The following is an 11,363-nucleotide window of genomic DNA, read 5'->3' on the forward strand; positions in this document are numbered from 1 at the left end:
TCTTCACCTGCAAACTCTAGAGAATTATTATGAAGAAGTACAAACTGTTTACTTACACTGGTGGGTAAAGAAATTTAAAGTGCAGAAGAGTCAAGGGTTCTGCCCAAAGAGGTCTGCTTAGACAATTTGGAAAACCTGTAGTTTGAGATGGTAATAAAGAAAATGATAGGGGAAAAAAAAATCTTTTAGAGAAAGTACAGTTTGTACTGTTGGAGCTGTTACCTTCACAATATTTCCAAAATTTTGCCAAAAAAGAAGGTAAATATAATATTTGCATCACCATATGTAACATGACTATTTATACATATCATTGTTGCCTATTAATATATAGACATTTTCTAAGTGACAGTAATGTGCTATACATGTTCTCTTCTGTTAATTTGACACTTAATATAGTGAACCTGTGTAATAATTTTTAAGAAGGAATATTGTGTGCATTTGAGGAAATCAAACTCTCTGAGCTCAATTTTCTTAGTCTTTTCTGCTTTTCAGTAGGGATGCTATTCATCAGTCATGGGTTTTGGTTTTAAATCTGGAATAATTTTGTAGGCAATGTGAAGATATATGAGCAGTACTCCTTTTTTCTGGTTTTGTTTGTTTGTTTTTGTTGTTTTGGTTTGGGTTTTGTGGGGGGGGTGTTTGTTTTTTTGTTTGTTTTTTCATTAACAGGGCAGGATTTGTTCCAGAAGGTTCTCGGAGCTTTACAGGGCACTTAGGGGTCTAAAGATATAGGAAGGAGCTCTATGGCATTTTCACAAGTGCATAGGTACATAAATACCTCTGAAAGACCACAGTTCTCTAGGTAACTTAAAAAATGTGGCTTTAGCACCTAAGCACTTACAGTTTTGAAAAGCCCATATTTTGTCTTCATACAGTATCACCAAAATGTGACTACCTCAGGAAATCAAATCAGATGTAGATTTACAGTGGGAGGTAAATGTGTTTTAGGTCCCATGCCATTAGCACCAGCTGGAGCAGTATGTCAGATGCCACAGGAATGCACAACTGCAGCCGTGTGGCTGTGCAGAATTTCCATGTAAACTGCCCCAAGTTTGGCTTCAGTTTGTACTCTCAGAGAGGGAGAAAACAGGACTGGTTTCACAGTAATAAAACTGTGGACTTGCTAAGCTTACTGGATGCAGTTCCAGTTCTGATCATGATTAAACTTGCTTTCCTGAAGATGGAAGGGGTCTAAGGGTAGAGACTCAAAGCTGGAGGTGATAACGTGAGGCAGGTTGTCCTGCAGCAGCTGCTCAGGAACGAGCACCCTGAATGTTGAGGATGTGGGGAATGCTGCACTGGGTTCATTACAGTTGTTGGTTCAGGCAGAGATTGTGTTTAGAAGGTTCATCACGTGTTTGGTGCTCTTACAAATGAGCCCATAAGAAAAGTCATGAGTCCTGAGATAGCAGGACTAGTAGTTGTCGCTTGCTGGTAGTAAAGGCAGTGAGTTCAGTATCTTGTTACAGTGCCCAACGTTGAAATGATTTCACAGATACTTCAGTGTGCATCAAAGTGTCTGGTTTAGTCTAAACCTGGCACAGAATGATAAAGAGCATTTCCAGTATGAAGTGTGACACAGAGCCATCGTGAATGTCTTTGGCACATTAAATGTATTGATGTTTGATCTTAGATTATTATGAAATCAGAACCTTCTTGACCTGAAAGAGCTTCTTGACAAGCTCCCTATCTCCCTCTCCCTCTGGAGCTTTTGTTTTGCTGGTGGTTTCCAGGCCCGTAGCTCATAGATCATAACTCCTGCAACCCCTGCTGACTTACAAAAGTAAGCTTAAAATTGTTTACTTGAGATTTTGGTACACAAGTGACTTTTTTAATATATATATATATATATATATCACAGAATAGTAATGGTTGGAAGGAACCTTAAAGATCATCTAGTTTCATGCCCCCTGCCATGGGCAGGGACCCCTTCCACTAGAATAAGCTGTTGTGAATTTAAAATACCAAACTAGCAAGCAACAGAGTGTTGCCCTTATGTCATGACAGTCCAATAAAAAACACACAAGAAGGCTGATTCAGGGCAACATAAGAAAAAGCTCTTTCTTTATTAAAGTCCCAGCTCCTTTTATATCATTTTCAAAAAGCAGCAAGCAAGCAGCAAGCAAGCAGTGAGCAAGCAGCAAGCAGCAACAACATCCTAATTGGCCACTCATTATTATTGATACACTTGGGAGCAATCATGAGACACCTGGAGATGCCCAAGGACAAGGCTGTGGTTCTCACACACTGAATCTACAGACTCACAATCCGCCCTCACTCCCCCATCAGCCCGTGTGTAAAACTTATAATCAAGGCCACAGTCGAAAGTTTCCCAAGTCAGTCTCCTCTTCCAGGGAGCGAACAGCCCCGCTGTTAACCCCTGCAACAGAGTGTTTGCGTAAAAGTGAAGGAGCAGTCCTGGTGCTCTGGTGTGACTGACAGTGCTGTTAATCTGCCCAGCCTGGCAGTTGGGAGGTAAGCTTCTTACAAGTGTTTGTCTCCTTAGGAATTCCCTTCTGCTTAACCAGTGATAAAGAGATGATGGTCCATTTAACCATAAAGGCTTCTCTACCAGCTGCCTCTGTATTTATTAGCACAGTTTCTATAACACAAGAGCAATTCATAGTACAATGCCATATCTGATTACAGAAGCGTTTCGTGGTATTTTCTGGTTCTTGTGAATTGTTTAATATGAAGCAACCATGCAGAAATGCTTGGATGTGTGAAGTTAGTGAGGCATTTAATTAAGTTGCAAGACCCAATGAATGCACTTGCAAATGGAATATTGAACATACCACTTATTTAATTCATGAAACAAAATTGGTTGTGGATTTGAAGAAGAGAAGACTTGCAGGCGTGTCCTTCTAAATTCTAGAGGCATCATAACATCTGTAGTTTGGGTTTCAATTTGTAAGTGCCCTAATTTGAGGGTTTATGTTTTAACTAATAAAATTAGTTTAATAAAGCAAATCCTTCTAGAAAATCCACCCTTGACTCTGCTTCAAATGGACCAAAAAAAAGGTAAATCTCTTTCTTTCTCTTTGAAATGAAAATCTAATACTTTAAAAGAAGAAAACAAAATAGTTTCTGTGGGGTTTCTCATTTTAGGGGGAGGGTCTTGCTTTTTGGTGGGAGGTGCATTTTGGAGGGGTAGGTTTGAGATTTCTTTGGGGAGGGAGGTGGTTTTTGTGTTCTTGGGGGATTATTTTGAGAGGGAGAGAAGGGGGATCTATTAGTTATTCCTGTTGCCTCCAAAGGTGCCATGTGTGGGGTTTGAGTTCACACAAACTGGGTTAATCTGGGGCTGTCAGAAAGGGCATATGGTCTTGCAGGGAGCATATGGTGTGGAAGAAGACATTCATTGTAGTGCTCCAGAACCTTCCAGCTGGTTTATCTGTGGGGTAAACTGGGGTGTTCCCTAGGCAAGGCTGCAAGTATACTTGGGGAGTCAGGGTAAGATTTCATTATTTGAGCGAGGATGCTCAACTCCCACTGTAATCTATTTACTGGAACTGTTTCCTGTCAAAAAAAATAGCTCAGAAATTAAAGAAAAGCCATGGCACAAAGACAGTGAAATTTCTATTTGGGAAGCTTATAGCCTTGTGAATTTCATTAACAATGTCTAGGAAATACTCTAAACTTGAGTACCATAGATCATCTTTTCAATCCCACACATGTTATTCAGCTGACCTAATAGGACTAAATGCTTGATGGTTTTTTTTTTTTAAAGTTTGGGAAAAATTATCTCCAGGACTGAACTTTTTCCACTAAATGTATTATTGAAGAGGCTGATGATGATTGCTGTTAGTTCTATTTGGCCCACTGTTTGCCTACTCAGTGTCAAATATAAGGTTTTGAATTAGAAAATGAGGAATAGAATTTCATTTGTAGAATCAAGGAAACCATCTAAAGATCCATTGCTGTTCAATGCCTGTCGAATTCTAAGCACAGAATTAAATCACAGTGGTTTTTAGTAGGGTCATCTTTGCCTGTTGTTTTTATTAGTTGGTAGACACAGTTGCAGACACAACAGGTATATTGTATGTTTTGTGGAAAGGGAATAATCTTACACTGCAGCACTTCAGTTTGATTTGGCATTTTCAGAATGGCCAGGACATGTAAAACAGGAAGATCACACACACAGAAAACCTGCATGCCAGTGTAAAAGCCTCAACATTCCAGTTTTGGCAACAGAAAATCCTGCCAATGAAAATGAGCTCGATACCTAAGCAGAACAAATCAACAGGAAATAGCCCATGACAAGGTTTCCAACAGAAAGTCATTGGGGGTTTTTAGCACAGTGAGTATAAATTTCACAGATTATATGCTTGTTTAGTCACCAAGGTAAATCTGGGAAAGACAAGATCTGCTTAACAGTAACTCAATTAGCGAATGGTATGGAATTGTTTAATGTTCCATGTATTAACATTTTGCTTTTAACTTTTTTAGACATTCTTTGCCTGTCTAAGTGCTCTACATTTGTTAATTAACTCCATCTGCTGAAAGTCTGGTCTGGAAGTTTAATAATATAATGAGTTGCTTTGTTAAAAAATTGTGCCTGAATGTGCTACTGTTGGTTGAAACAAAGAGAATTTAAGGCAAATATATCTTGGAAATATCCTTATTTTGCTGGTGATGTCAACAAATCCTAACCTCTTATAGCTCTAGTTCTTCCCATCTGAGGTTTATAGGAAATGGAATGCCTTGCATTTCGTCGTGCAAAATATTAAATTTAACATAGCCATCTTTATCACATTAGCCTTGTTATGTAGATTGTGTTAAGAAATATAAAGAAAACCGCTGAAAGCCTGAGAGGCCTTGAATTTTGCAGATTTGAAACTGCAAGTGAAAGAAAAAGACTGCTAATGACTAACTTCGCAACTTGGTGAATTCTGTTTGAACCTGATAGAGAAACTTGTATTCTGTTTATTTGGCCTTTTCAATATATGTGTTCTTTACCACTAAATGCAGGAGATTTTCTTGGCAAAGTCATGGGCATGCTGTTACATTCTTAATGAGTATGGGGAAGAAAAGGATGTAATATTTATATTCATTGGATCCATATGTTGTAAGTTGGTTTAGGGTATTATATTGCAATTGTGTGTAGAAGTACTGCCATTTGACAAACATCCTGAAGCAAAATGATGCCTCGATAAAACAACTTAATTATTCTTATTGAATATCAAGCAAATTTCTGGCTTGTTTTTTTTAACTCTGGCTTCTTCATTGCGCGTAATTAATTGTAAATAAGTAATATCTTTTTAAATACTTAATGTTTGCTATTCAAGGAACTGCTGTGTCTGGTTCTCCAGAAGCCACTAACATTCTGCTGTGCTCATAATTAGTCTGCATGCTGCTATGTTGTTAGTAAATGTAGTTATGTTGCACTTTCATGGAGTTTAAAGCCAAACAGCCAGCAGATTGTATAGCCTGACATGTAGATGACAGGCAATTGCAGTTCACCTGATAATTTGGATGATTGTCCTAGGGTTCAGCTTTTTGCATCCTGGGAGATTAAATGCTGCAGATGGAGAATTAGGAGAGAGCATGCTATTAGGACCCATTTAATGATGAGTAAACAGCTAGGTGAGAGATTCTTCTGCCTCCCACACTGATAAAAATGTTTATCAAAAACAGTAGAACCTCACTGGTAGGAAATATTGACATTTTCTTGCATTCATTTCTGTTCATCAGCAGAACTGAAAAGTTTGTTGTTGTTTTTTTTTTTTTTTTAATGTGTAAATACCCATGCTTAGTGACTGCCACTTAGCAAAATTTTCTTTGGCAAAACTGAAGTTTGTTAACCTCCTGTGCCTGTGTCAGGTTTCTGTGTCAGAAACCTGTTGAGGTTTCTGTGCATAATCTACAGAATATTTTTATAGTTGAAGAGAAGTTGTCTTTCCAAATGTCAAGAGTTATGTTTCTACTTGATATTCTTCTTTACAAATACGCAAAAATCCATTGTTAGGCACTACTGAAGTAATAAAATTATTAATGTGGGTATTGCAGACCCTTTTTATTAAAAGGCTACACAAAGAGCTGGATTGTGTTGGTTACAATGACCCTCAGGTCTTCCTGTGAATTGCTGCTTTTCAGGATGGCTTCCATCTTAACAATATGTTCTTGTGTCCTTCCTTCTTCCCTCCTAGATATATTGTGATACACTCAATGATATTAATATTCCACATGACCATCAAACCATGACTTAACATCCTAAATGTAACTCGACATTCTACAAATGTGGACAGTAAATATTTTGCACAACTGTTTACATTGCCTGTGCAAGTATAAATGGCATGATCCTAGAGTGGATTATCTGGTAACCTGCTGATGTTGGCTTTTATGTTTACGACTGTATTGTCAGCCTGCATTTAGTCCTTTCAGTATTGTCCCTATTCCAAATAGAATGTTTTATATATATGTATCTTAGGTATATATGTCATATATATTTGAATATGATAACAAATGAAATGCTCTGGTATATGCAGGGTAAAATACCTTACCTGCTGATCTTTTCCCCTATAAATTGCACAGACTTATTTGTCATGGTCTTCTCTTTATAACTGGAGCAATAAGTGACCCTTTGTCAGGGCTTTGTGCAGACTGCTGGTGTTTGCAACAAAATAAGTAGAGCTCATTACAAACATACTTTATATAACTATATTTGCAGTCACCTAATAATATATGTTTAATAATAAATAACTAAATCTTGGAAAGTTGACCTGGACTATAACCATTAAGCAAATTCTGTCTGTAAGTAGATACAGCTGTAACTTCTTTTGTTTCACTGAAAGTGTCTGAATGGAAAGGAAACTCAGCCTATGTAACTGAGCTCGTGGAGATCATTAGGCTGAAAATTATATTGCAGATTAAAAATAAGGTCCATGGGTTGCTTATAGATCAAGTTGCTTATACATCAAGCTGTTGTAGCAGCTTGATGTAGCCTGACTGTTCTTTATCTGTATTTATCTGTCCTAATGTCTTTTTATTTTCTGGGAATACAATGCTTTTTATTTAAAAAGTGAGTAATTTATATAATACACTATGACATGATCTCCATTGACTTCTTTAAAATCATACAAACAATACATTTGGATATCCTTTGCTTGAGAAGATCCATTTCTCTCTTAAAAGTATAATCCACAGCATTAGCTACCACAATGGATTGTAAATATGAAGCTTATCCAGACCACTGCAGTTCATTGAAAATTCTGGCTATAAATATATTTCTGGTAACTGAATATTCAGATACACCTAATGGAATTTTCAGAACTGCCTAATTGGCTCCTTCCCATTGATTTCAAGGGAAAACAAGTGCTTTTGGACACACTACCCCTCTGCCAGAAGTCTTTCATTAATTGAAAACAGTTCAGGTTATATATAATGAGCACATTTTAGTTTGATTACTCAAAGTGTCTCCATAATGTCAAGGCAATATTTATTTGGCTTGAGAGAGTTAAAAGGGATTGCACAACTTGCCTAATTTACTGTTTTAACGGCTGCTTAGCTAAGGGTGTGTTGTTTGGCAGAGGTTCAAACATAGTAACTAATTAGAAAACAATGTGAGGGTTAAGGTGATGGCTGAAAAGGCCTTCGTTTCTAAGCTCCATCATGCATTACTTAATTTTGCCGGTGTTTAAAGAGACTTTTAGAACACCACGGGAACATGTATGGCCAAAATGGTCTTTCAGGGGAATTTGAGCATCTCAAAGCAAAGCAGATGGATTTTTAAGCGATTTGGAAGAAATGAGAGTAGTCAGCTTAATAAAGTAGCAAAGTAAAGGGAATTCTCTGTGTGCCCAAGCTAAGATCATCAGGCTCTGACTAATGATTATTAATTTAATAGGACAATTAATTGTGAAGGGGGAAAAGTTACCTATTCAGAGCTGGTTTGCATTGTAGATACTCAGAGATCACAGTTCTTGTAGCCAGCTTGTGCTTTGTTTATCACGTGTAATGTTGCTCCTTTTAATGTATCTCATAGTTTTTATCTTTGCATTTGCTTATGTGGTTGTTTATAATAAAGTCCACGTTGAGCCATGAGCAGGATAATGGAATAAATCTTAAAGATATCTAGGGTAGGTTGCTCAATCACTTGTGTTATGCAATCTGCTTCAGGGGAGAGAGGGGGATTTATGCTGACTGTGAACTTCATCAGTTTTAATATTATGAATCATATCCAAGGAATCCTAGAAACCAAAAACTCAAAAGGCCTTTTTTCGAGTGCTTCCTGTCAGTGCACAGGTCTCTGATTACTGGGCTCTATATTAAAAACTGCAACGTTGCTTTCTTCTCACAGTTAATTGCTTAGAGAATTAGGAGCATTGGGCTAGATTTTTTTTCATGGTGTCTAATTTTTTCAAGTCAACTGTGATACATAATGGTGTGAGAATGGTAAGTTTTTCTTTTGGATGACTGCAGCTGCTTTCTTCAGAGATGGGTATGATTTATGCTCTACTTTTTCAGGTGTTTCAAAATGCTTTGCAGGAAAACAATTGGCTAAACTGTATCTCTTAAGACTAACCCCAGTCTGGGGTTGGAGTGAAACCCTCAGTCATCCTTTCCAAGCTGAATGATACTGAAAGGACAATGGAAGAAGAAATAAGGAAGAGGGGGCAAGTGCTCAGAAACAACAATATTCATAAGAGTCCTTTGTGTGGTTTTGGCTATGGAAAATGTAATCCCTTAACCAAACTTGCCCAAGGGGCTCTCAGTACTCAGCCTTTTTGATCTTTCTTTTCTCCTTTTGCCTTTTACTGTAAGGAAAAGCAACAGTGCAGCATCCTGCATGTTAAATCAGTAAAGATGAGAATAATATGTGTGCAGAAGGCTTTAGGAATGCACTGCTAATATTGCAAATACAAATGAGGAAGAATAATATTAATACTGATCAAGACAGAACAGGTGTACATGGGAAATGGAATTTGTGCTGTGCTTTCAGTTATATTTCTCTGTACAAAGCTGGCAAGAGTTTGGCATGCCCTGTAACAGGACTGAAGGCTACAGTCTAGAAAGACTAGAATAGTACAGAAAAAACATGGCAACTGAATGTATAAGGTGTCTCTTGATCTGCAGGGAAGTCTGATGTGGTTTAATGCCTATATACCACCAGCCTTATGGGGTTTTTGTAGTGGTTTTGGTTGTTCAGGGTGAGATCAGTAGGTTTTTCCCCACACTTAAGGAATTTAAATATTTGGTTTTCTTTAGTGCATTCCATTGCAGAGCATCTTGTTTTGCTTTTGCCTCTCCCACTTCCTTTCAGAATTGTACCAGCAGCCTACAGGCTTGTTCAGCATTTCAAAAGGGCACTACGAGTCCCAGATCAGAATGGTGTCAACAGGAGACAGTCTGCCTAGTGTCAGATTTTTTGTAAGTTGTTTCTTTGTTTACACTGTGAAATGAGAAGGGAGGGGAAAAAAATCAAATTGTGCACAATTGGCTCCAGTAAATGCCAAGTGACAGTAAAGGCCTTGTTTATGGCCTGGGGAAGGCTGGTAACTTGCTGAATTTCCATGGAGGCTCCTTCATAAAGAAGCAGGGCTCAGATCTCCCTTGGAGCTGGTTATGCAATTGATGGGGCAGGGTTTTGGCTTCTGGAGCAGCAGGCTTGCATAACATGGTTTATAATCCAGCACTCCATTCCCAGCCTGAAAGGACCTTTTTCATAAAGCATTTCCTACAACAACAACAAAAAATGCTTCCAAATTTCTACACGGTTACTGAAATCATGGTACCCTGACTCCTGAAAAAAAAAAAAAAACTTATAGAAGAGATTTTTTTGACCTCATCTTTCTGTACATAGATGCTTTTTGAAAAATAATGAATCATTTATAAGCACTTTTCTTTTTTTTTCATACCACGAAGGCTACTTTTTCTTTTATTAGCAGAATTCTTGTTGATACAACCCTGAAGAAATTGAATTATGCCAACTAAGCATTTCTTGGAGGCCTGAACACAAATAGGCTGGTTTCTGAGAGTTTCTTTTTTTTTTTTTTTTTTTAACATGACCTATATATGAAAGCATAGGTGACCAAAACTGCAACTAGAAGGTTTAGAATGTGTACTTGGGGGAGGAAGGCCTGAATAATAGCATGATATTAATGCCACAAAGATGTTGTCTGTGGAGATGGCTGCAGTGGTTACTTAAGGACAATGGGAATTGGGACATCTTGTTCTTTATTGCAGCCTGGGGCGTGCATTCTTCTTGCTCTAACAAGAAACTTCCATCTATTATTCTTCCACTCCCTTCATAACATACCCTGCCCCTCTCCAGATGGTTGATTATTCTGTGCAGGGTTCTGCCCTCCCAGAGATGTGTGCATCTCCCTGTTCGTGTGGTTGAAAACTCAAGAGCAGCCTATGGGTGGTATTTGTGTGTTGCAGTCTGGGTTTATGCAGCATAGGATGGCATAAATGTTTATATTACTACTTTATGTTCCAAGTCAGAAATGTAGGAAAAACGTGTGGGAATTGGAAGTAGAGCAATCCAATATTTTTTCCCTCCTGTCACTGAACTGCCCCACTGAATCTTCATGCCCAGCAGGAAAAATGTTCTCAGCTTGTTACAAATTTGGGGGTTCTCTGGCTACTCATAAATTAGGAGCTAGTGGCTTGGAAAGAGCTGAAGTTATGTATGCATCTCTCATCGTTGTCAGCTGTAATTACAGATGATTGGTCTTTCTGAAAATAACTTTGGTGGCAAAGAGGTGACAGTACTATTTCAGAAGACAGCAATCAGAATGACTTACATGAGATCACATGACATCTGTTATTATGGTATCTGGAGCAGTCATTACTTGCTTTCATGAAAGCAGGTATGAAAGGTGAAACTGAGAAATGTGTTTATTTAAATACTATTACTTGAACTTTTTGGATACTAAGAATTCTAAACCTAATTGCTGAAGTCTTCATTCACAAAAGGAGCAGTATGGACAGCTGAAAGCTCCATAACTGTTGCACAGATATGGATTGTCATTATTTATGCAATTTTAACCCATTGTCTTCAAGAATCGGACTCTGCCAGCAATATTGACAAGGGAAGATTTTTACTGGAAAATGTTCAGTGTAGGAAAATCATTTCTCAAGTCTTGCTTTCCCCACTGTTCCTTTGCCATGAGCCTTGTCACCATCATCTCTGCTGTTTCCTTCCACAAACTCTGGAACACTTTTTGACTCCTTTCCCAAGATCTGGATTATGCCTAATGAGATGGTAATCAGAGGGACTGCTGTTTTTATCTAGTGAATTCTCTGACACCCAAGGAGATGATTATGGGATCAATCCCAGTATCATCATGATTTATGTCTCTTGAATTCCCTAAGCATTGAGGTTGATTTGGATGTGAATGGACAGAGAATTATTGTCT

This window comes from Empidonax traillii, unplaced genomic scaffold (genome assembly GCF_003031625.1).
Source record: "Empidonax traillii isolate 1590-97213 ecotype Southwest subspecies unplaced genomic scaffold, ASM303162v1 scaffold23:size2178997, whole genome shotgun sequence".
In the NCBI taxonomy this organism is placed as follows: domain Eukaryota; kingdom Metazoa; phylum Chordata; class Aves; order Passeriformes; family Tyrannidae; genus Empidonax; species Empidonax traillii.